The sequence below is a fragment of the Molossus molossus genome, unplaced genomic scaffold, assembly GCF_014108415.1.
Source record: "Molossus molossus isolate mMolMol1 unplaced genomic scaffold, mMolMol1.p scaffold_m16_p_12, whole genome shotgun sequence".
NCBI lineage: Eukaryota > Metazoa > Chordata > Mammalia > Chiroptera > Molossidae > Molossus > Molossus molossus.
This window is the reverse complement of record NW_023425347.1, coordinates 81,558,988-81,568,919: the sequence shown is the minus strand read 5'-3', so window position 1 is coordinate 81,568,919 and position 9,932 is coordinate 81,558,988.

The following is a 9,932-nucleotide window of genomic DNA, read 5'->3' as shown; positions in this document are numbered from 1 at the left end:
CCATAAAGGGAATATTGAGAGCCCAGGGGAAGGAGGGACTACCTCATTCATTTATTCACTCAACTATTAATTTTTAATAACTGCTACCATCTACCTGTTATTGGGTACTGTGTGCCAGCACTGTGCTCAGCACTTTACACACATTGTCTCATCTAATTCTCACAACAAACTACATACGAGGTAATGACTTTATCATCTACATTTTTTTTTTTAATAGGGGAAAGAAAGGCACATTTGATTAGTCTGTGACTGAGCAAATTTGAGCTCAGGTCTGTCTGTTCGACTGGCTGGTGCCCAGCATTGCCAGGTAACAAGATAGGCAGTTTCTGCAGACATGGGACTCGCAGTGCGGCTGGGTTCCAGTAGGTTTCTGTAAAAGAGAAGGACCTTGAAGGATACAGAGGATTTGGCTTTGGGGTGTGGGACACTTCAGGCTGAGAGAACACTGGGAGCAAACCATCAGAGGTGAGAGAGAGCAGGGTGTGCTGTGGTTTTTATACAGTGGGCATTGGGGGAATCAAATAGCACAGGTTTACATTTTATAAAGATCACTCGCAGGACAGACTGGAGAGGGGAGAAAGAGATAAATCCAAATGAGCTAAGAATATTTTTGTTAGTGTTTTGTGGTAGGCAGAATAATGCCCCCCCCCAAGATGTCCACATCCTAATCCCCAGAATCTGTGACCATGTTACCTTGCATGGCAAAAGGGACTTTGCAGATGTGATTAAGTTAAGGATTTTGAGATGGAGAGATTATCCTGGATTATCGGGATTGCCCAATATAATCACAAAGGTCCTCATAAGGATATAAGGGAGGCGGAGAGCCAGAGAAGGAGATGTGATGACATCAGCAGAGATCAGAATAGTCAGATTGCCCGGCCAGTGTGACTCAGTGGTTGAGTGTCGACCCATGCACCGAGAGGTTGCTGGTTTGATTCCCGGTCAGGGCACATGCCCAGGTTATGGGCCTGATCCCCAGTGAGGGGCATGCAGGAGGCGGCCAGTTGATGTTCTCTCTCATTGACGTTTTTATCTCTCCCTCTCTCTTCCTATCTCTCTAAAATCAATAAAGAAAAAAAAAAAAAGAATAGTGGGATTGCTGGCTGGGGACCATAAATCAAGAATGATGGCTGCCTCTGAAGCTGGAAAGGCAAGGAAACAGATTCTCCACGAAAGCCTCCAGAAGGAACACACCTTCTGCTGACAACTCAATTTTAGCCCCATAGACCCCATTTTGGACTTCTGATCTCTGGAATTGTGAGATCAATTTCTCTTGTTCTAAGACACCGAATTTGTAGTAATCTGTTACAGCAGCAACAGGAAACTAATACATGTTCTTTGGATGCAAACAACAGAAATCTGGCTACGGTTAGCAAAATAGGAATTCACTGGGAAGGCACAGTTGTACAACTAGTGGCCTCAGAAATGATAGGAGCCAGGGTTGCTTTTCTGATCTAGAGAGCAGGAACAAGTGGACAGTGCTTGGGGGAAGTTTTATTCCCTCCTCCAGCTTTTTGCAAGTGGCGGAAACTCTTTTAGAGTAACACTCTTGCCTCTTGCCTCAACCCTTCACACATCCATACTCCCCAGAAGAGAAGGGATTATCTGATTGGTGAGTTTGAGGAGAATGAATGGAGTTCAACTCAGTTCTTCTTCCCTCTTTCTCCTTCAGATCTGCTTGCCCACAAGAGTGATGTTTTTTCCCCTCTGTTCCTCCATGCTCTAAATTTCCCAGCATCTGACCCTTACAGGGAAAACTATGATTTTTCCAGTACTGCTGGGACTAGGTGAAGATTAACTTTGGGGTTCAGGATTAGTAAGCTCACTTGCCTATTAGACTTAATGGTACATCTCCAACAGCTTTGTTAGAAATAAAGGTGATATTTTGATCGCCCTTTGTCTTACTTCTAGAGCTATCTCTCATTTGGGTGAGGCTACCCCCAAACCCAACAAACAGCTTCTCCTGAATGCTCTGATTGGAATGACTTAGCACAACTGTTTTCTATATCTGTTGTCATTCTACTCAAGATTCAAAGTACTGGTTTGGCTTGGATCCCATGTTCTCCCCTTGGCACAGGTGGGATTCCCTCAAGTCTGCTTGGAATGGGAGAAGTAGTTCCCCAAAAGCAAATGAGTTTCCAAAATAAGAGGGGGAGAATTGAGAGGAGGGTGTCAAAGGGGGGAAAAGGCATAACATCTGTAATAAAAAAATAAGGGGAAAGAGCTAACAGGTAGGAAGAAATGACATGTCCGGTGCGGGGAGCTAATACAAAGGTCCAGGAGAAAGGTAATGAGGGCCTGGACTATGGAGGCAGAATTAATGAAATGACACCAGACCAGATGGGGATAAGGCTATCTGAGTCTGGGGGACAGGTGACTGGGGGGATGGTGGTGCCATTAATAGTCATCTCATTCATTCTTTTTTTTGTTTATCCTCACCGGAGGACATTTTTGCATTTATCTTCAGATACAGTGGAAGAGAGAGAGGGGGGAAAAGAGAGAGAGAGAGAAACATCGATGTGAGAGACACATCGACTGGCTGCCACCCACACAACCCCAACCAGGGCTGGGGACAAACTGCAACCGAGGTATGTGCCCTTAGCGGGAACCGAACCTGGGATTCTCCGGTCCGCAGGCCGATGGTCTAACTGGCCAGTGCATCTCATTTATTCTTTAATTGAGTCATTCAACATACATTTATGTACCCAGGATCGTGCTTGGTGCTAGGGATCCTGAACAAGGAGGTCAGAGTCTGCACCCTGGTTGAATTTGCATCAAGTGAGGTAAAGAGACAAGTACATTGGCCCTTCCAGTCTGGTGCTGGAGGCTATGCTGCTGTGGGAACACAATGGAGGGGTACCCAGTCCAGATTTGAGGAAAGTGACATCTAAAAGAGATGAGGAGGATTTGCCTAAAGAAGAGGGAGAGGCCCTGGTGGGTGGCTCATTTGGTTGGAGCATCGTCCCGTGCACCAGAATGTTGTGGGTTTGATCCCCACTCCAGGCACGTGCGGGAGGCAGTGGATCAATGTTTCTCTCTCAGGAGAAACCCCGGTACTCAGCAGAGGAATGTCTCTCTTATGTTGTGAAACTCTTATACTGCAAAGGGCTTGGTGGATAAACAGCCACACTTCACACAGCAGAAGCTGAAAGGACAGAATCCTGCCTGCCTTCCTGGAAACTGGGGAGCGAGGGCCTGACCAGGCCTGACCAGTGGGATGTTCCTGCCCAGGACTTTGTCCTCTGAGGGAGAGAGCTGAAGTGGCAGGGCCAGTTCTTGGAGGGGAGAGTCCAGCAGCAGCGGTGGCCCGTGGCCAGAGGTGGCTGTCTAGCAAAGTTCCTGTGCCAGGTCTGGCCTGTGTTCTTAGCCTCATTGCTTTTGGTTCCCATCCATGTTTGAAATTTGTGAGCAACCCACGTTGCAGGTTTCCCTACCTATCTGAAAGTAAAAGGTTCACATGAAAACTTTTGTGAGTCAAAATGGCATACAGTGAAGAAACAGTTACCGATAATTTATACAAAAACTTTTGTGAGTGTTCCAGACCCCCAAAATGGGTCTCATAGATGCTCACAGAAAAGTTCAAAGCTCCAACGGCTTGATGCCCAGCGTGGTGCCGGGAAGGAGCTTGGCGGGGCTGCTCTCGCTGCCTGGGTGCTGGATGCCTCCCCAAAACTCACTGCAAAACAAGCACTCAACATTATTTCTACTTTTCACTATTTTTTCCCCCAATAAAAGTGAAAGTCCTCTTTGTATCTCTTTCCATTGGTGAAACAGGTACTTTCATAAAAATAAAGTGGTGGAATGTGAACTTTCAAAAACTGGAGGATACCTGTACTCAATAAACCTTTCACTGTTCAGGTTAGCCACCGAGAACCCTCGGCGCCGAGCTGGGAGACAGTCGGCCTGGCTGGAGTTTCAACTCCAGGGCAAGGGAAGAAGAAGAAGAAAAAGAAGAGACTGGGGAGGCTGAGACCATGGGGAATTTTCCTGGGGGCTCCTAGGGGGAGGTTTTCTCCTCTAATAAAAGGAGATGCCCAGGAGGAAAATCTCCCTCCTGCCTGCCTTTGGATGTTGAGGGAGGCTGCAATGTTCAGTCACTGTGTCATAGCCATCTGGAACCATGAGGGGAGAGCCGAGAGACTCAGAGAGAAGCTGCCCCGGAGCCTGGCATCACTGAGCTGCTGAATGAACCTGGTAACTACTGCCCAAGCCCCTCATGTGACACTGCAAGTCACCTGACCCCTCTGGGGCTCAGTTTCTCTTTGCAAAGTGAGGATGGTGCTACCTGCCACATAGGGTCACAGTGAATGGCGAGCGGAATGATGGATGTGAAGTAGTTAGCACATGCCTTACTCACGGCAAGCACTGTAGAGTTCACTCTTACTACCTGTGTCAAAACCACGGAGCAACTGAGTTCGTCCTCAGAAAGGGCAGAGAGAAGAGAAGGAGAATGGAAACGGAATCTGAGAAGCCAGCACTTGAGGGGAAAGAAGCGGTCAGCAAAGGAGTCAGAGAGTGATTAGAGAGCTGAGAGGAAAACTTGAAATTTAGAAATTTTCTTCTTTGTTGAATTTAGAGAGGAAGGGAGAGAGAGATAGAAACATCGTTGAGAGAGAACATCGATTGGCTGCCTCCTGCATGTCCCGCACTGGGGATCTGGCCCACAACCTGGGCATGTGCCCTGACCAGGAATTGAACTGGCGACCTCTTGGTGCATGGGTCAACGTTCAACCACTGAGCCACAGCGGTCGGGCGAAAACTTGAAATTTAATTCTACCCATCATACCCTTTTTCAGCTGAAAAACTCCCACTGATCCTTTCAAGTCCAGTTTAAATATCCTCTTCTCTATGAGGACTTCCTAGGTACTTGGCCCACAGCCTCACACTCCGAGTTAGTTGTTCTGATGTGCAGGCTCCCACAGCACACTCTTCTTCTTTCGTACGTCATGGTTTATCGTGATTTTATGCTTTTATATCTGTCTCCTACCCCAGACCATGAACGAGCCCCTGAGAACTGGGTGCCCTGAATGGATCTTCCATTCCTAGCGTGGGGCCTGGCACCTAGTGGTAATAATACAAGCTAACATTTGATGATCGATCACCCTGTACCAGGCACTGTGCTAAGTGCTTCACACATAGTGAATAACTTAATCCTCATGACAATTTTATGAGGTAGGTGCTATTATTTGTCCCATTTCACAGATGAGGAAATGGAAGAACTGAGAGATTAAGTAACTTGCCCAGGGTTATGGCTAATAAATGGCAGAGCTGGGCTCCAAACTCAGGTCTGGCGCTCTAGCCTGTACTATTAACCACTATAATACATTGTCTCTCATATGTAGTGGGCACTGATAAACGTGTGTTGATTGAAATGATAAGAAGTCTTACCAAAGACAGAGTTTTAAGTAGTATGTTAGTCAGCTTCAGCTAAGTTATGCTGCGGTGATAAATAACTCCAAAATATCAGCTTGCAGGGAAAGATGACATATTAATGGCAGGTCAGCTATATACAGCTACAATGGTTCTGCTATATACATTAGGCTGCTGGCTGAAGGAGCAGCTCCTAGCTAGGACAATGCTGTTCTCAGGGGAGAGGGAAAAGGTACGTGGGTTTTTCCCAATTGCATGCTCAATTATGTCACATTAACAGCTTCAAATCAGTCTTGGTGGGAGTATTTATTTTATGGAAATCAGTGAATACTTTTTCCCCTTGGAGAGCCTGTTGTTAAACACTTACCAGCACAGCATTGGAAAAGGACAATGATGTTAACCGTTAAAGCTCCTGCCAAGAAAGTGTACGGGTCGTGGAAATGCCACAGGTCGCAGGTACTTACATTTTATTTGCCAAAGCAAGTCTCACGACCAGACTGTAACCAATGGGACCAAGATTGTACTGCTCCCAGTGGGAGGGGCCCAGGGGAAGGAGCAGTGAACATTTCCGAACAATAATACAATCTGGAGTCAAACTGGACTGAGAATCCCCTTGGAATTTGTCCATGACCTTTAACAAGGGAGCTGTTTCAGCTGGAGGTTGAGGTGGGGGGAGGATTGACATGGGGGGTATATGAGTAGAGATCCCTCATTCTTGAGGCTGCTGAGGGGAAGGACGGAGACAGATGAGCTGGTAACCTGAGGGGTGGCCATGTGGAAGGCGAGGTCTTCCAGAAAGAGGCAGCCTATTTACAGGTGGGCTTGAATGTCATTTTTAGTGTTAACTAACCTCTTTCTGCAACTACTATTTTCCCACCTTCATGCCAGGGACGACCCTAGAGAAGCAAAGGACGGAAGAGAAAGAGTCTCCTTGGAGGGTTCCCGAGGCTGAGGTCCTTATCTAAGGAAAAGCAAAGCAGGAGAAGCAGTCAATTCCTGACTGACATAAAGGAAACATTTTTTTTCAGAGGGGAGAAGAGCCTGAAGCAAAGCTCTGAACTGCCACAGGTGACTGAGAAGGGGTCCTGGCGCTTGTCTCTCCCTGTCCTGAGGGCGAGCGGCATGTGACAGGATTCCCAGACAGGCACGGGACATCCTAGAAGAGGAGCTATCCCTTTTCTGGGGGCAGAAGGGTGGTGGGAGAGCCCAAGAAAGCAAGGATCTCAGAGACCCACCCCCACCTCACGGTGCTGGGCAAGGACCTGAGACACACCCGTGGGTCCCCTCTTGACCCAGTGTGCTGCAGCGGGCAGCAGAATGTCTTGCTGCCCGTTGTGGGTTGGGGGATTGTGGGCACCGGCGACCAGTGGACTGGAAGAGGCCTTGGGGGTGCGTGTGGACTGATGACTGGAGAGCAGATGGAACGCAGGACATCCTAGCAGGACCTCTTGGGAGGGGCCTAGTGCAATGGTCAGCTGCTGCCATTGCTCCAGGCCCACAGTCCCTTATCTCAGGCATAATTCAGAGCGAGGAGTTCTTTTGGACTTTAGACAAAGGTGACACAGGGCACCTGCATGCAGTGGGTCAGATATGATCCGGGAAGTACCACGGAATAAAAGACATTAATATTTCCGCGATAAAATGTATGGGATACATGAAGATTATAGAGTCTATATCTTTCTATTTGGAATGTCTTTCCGGTTAGATTTGCTGACAAGTTACTTTTGATGCCAAAAAAAAGAAGTCTTTCCTAGATCAGTCCTCTGAGTCAGCCTGACTCCTTCCTTTCCCTCCTTGCTCTCCCCCAGATCCACGTGGTCAGAGTCCCACCCGCCCGTATCTCTGTGGGACCTCTCGTGTTTGTTTCCTTCTTCCATCCCTCCTACTACGGCCCTGGCTGGGGCCACCTTCCCCTCTCACCAGGAGTATCACAGCCTGCTCCTGGCTGACCTGCCTCCTCGGGGTTCTCCATACTGTCCCCAGAGGAGTTCCTCTGGAATACAAACTTTTCACTTGGCCTGGTGTCGAATCAGGATGGCAATGTGATGAACTGAGAGACACCTGCAGAATTAAAGAATGGCCCTGTACTTCTCTGTGTGCTCCCAGGAGGAAGGACAGGCGGCTCAGGCCTTCCCAAGTTCCAAACAGACATACACGCTTCCGCGGCCCCACCGAAGGAAGGTCCTGCTGGGTGTGAGGAGCCTGGTTCCCTCCTGCCTCCTTCCAACTGCTCAGGCCGGAGCTGGTTATGTGCCTGCCTGCTCATCAGGTACAAGTAATTAGTGCAAAATATACACCCCAGAGTTGACTTCTCAGGCACAGAAGGATGAGTTTCAGTCTGCCTGAGAGTTCTCCTTGAACCCCCAAATCCAATGCTGACCTCCAGAGAGCCTGGCTGGCCACGTTCCTGGCTCTGTTTTATAGGCTACTCTGGCCTTGGCTGTCAAGAACCAAAGCAGGCTAGAAGGTCAGCTCTGTCTGTTTGTGCCCAGCAAAATCCCTGGCCTGAGAAGCAACCCTGACCTCAGCGTCTGCGTGCATGAGAGAGAAAGCAAGAGAAACGGCAGCTCCAGGGTTCTTACTGTTCGGGCCCTAATGAAGGAAGCAGCCACGGGGCTCCCATTTTACTCTTGCCTTTTGGTAATCAAGGTGATTCATAATTTAATTTTTAGAAAGTTACCACTTCTTGCCCTGGCCGGTGTGGCTCAGTTGTTTGGAGCATCGTCTCCGTACACCAAAATGTCACAGGTTCAATTCCCGGTCATGGTGCATAGGTCAGGATGTGTACAGGAGGCAACCCAGTGAAGTTTCTCTCCCTCTCTCTTCCTCTCCCTTCCTCTCTTTCTAAAATCAATAATAATAAAAAAAAAACCACACCCATATCCTCAGGTGAGGATAAAAAAAAAAGAATAATATTTCCCTCCGAAAGTTACCACATATTGAGCAACTACTTATACCACGCCCTGTGTTCCGCTTTCTACGTGTAATCTCACTGAGTCCTCACAATACTCTTGCTTCGTCAGAACTATTATTACCCCTGTGTTCTGGATGGGAAAACAGACCAGCGTGGTTAATTGGCTTGGTGAAATCATACAGTTAGTGGAAGCTCCCACCACACAGTATTTTCTTTTGTGGTTGACTGTACTGTTTCTCGCAGATACTTGATGTCCCTTTCCCTCACATAACCTTGCCTTGTGGAACTTAGGCAAGAACATATGACTTGCTTTGGCCAATGCAATGAGAGTAGAAGTGACTCATGCCACTCAGGCCAGAAGCTTTTGACAAACAGGGCAGGATTCATACATTCTTTTTCTCCTGCCTCTGCAGTCATGGAACCCTGTGTTGAGGCCAAGCCTCCATTGCCCAAGGGCTCTAAGAGCTTTCCTTGACCAGAGACACCCCCCCCCCCAGTTGATTTAAATGAGCATATTGTATGGGCATGAAATTTATTTTGATGTTTTAAGCTGCTGAGATTTTCCAAGTTGTTTGTTACTGTAGCAAAACTTTGCCCGTCCTAACTGATCTATCTCTCAGTGGGGTCAGAAGAAAGAGGCTGGACAGGAGCCTCTCGCCAAGTGGGCCAAGACCTACTTACCACAGACTTTGAGTTCCGGGTACCTACATAGACCAACCACCCCCACCTGCAGAGCACACCTCTTCTGTGCCCTTCTGGGGCTTCACCACCCCAAATGACCTAGAACCCACTTCCTAATCTCTTTAACATGCTTCCTGTTCCTTTAACACCCAAACCACAACACTGAGATGTGGTTTTCAGAAGAACTGGCTAAGCTCAAGCCACCTGAATAAGCAGAATATTTCAGCCACTACTGTGAGGTCACTGTGGCCAAATGTTGATTTTCATAAAATCCACTAGATTTCGAAGAAAAGGTTTATGATGTCAACAGCAACAAATACACACTTTGTTGGGAAATGTTGCATGTTGGACACCATGAGAATACCCGTATGGGATGAACCAGAAGTTCTAATAGAAAATGATGATACAGATTAGAGGGCACTGGGTTGAAAGAGCTCCTAGAACAACAGTTATTGAGCACCTACTACGCCTGGCAGTCAGCACTCTGTGGTCCCTGTGTCAGGGAACCCCGATGATGGTGGAGGCAGACAGCTGAGTGAGCAGAGGGTGATAATACAGTGTGATGAATGAGGTTGGTTGGTCTACTGAGTCACTCATTCATCTGATGCACATTTGTTGAGCTCTCCTGGGAAGCCAGGGACTGGACATTTAGTGTCGACACGACGGGGATTATTCTCGTCCTCCTGAAGTTTATAGTCTAGCAGACACCAGTGAAATAGCCACAAAGTGCTAAGGGAGTGGTTAGCAGGGGCACACAGCTTAATCTGGGGTGAAGGGGCACGGGGTTTGAGGACGACTTTATAAAGGGTGTGACTCCAGAACTGAGTCCCGGAGAGTGAGCAGGAAGGAGACAGTCAAGAAGAAGGGGTGGGGGATGGTACTCCAGGCAGAGGGAACTGGAAGCGTGAATGAGCTTAGTGCATTTGGTAAGTGCAAGTAGTTTGGCAGGACTAAAGCACAGGGTTTA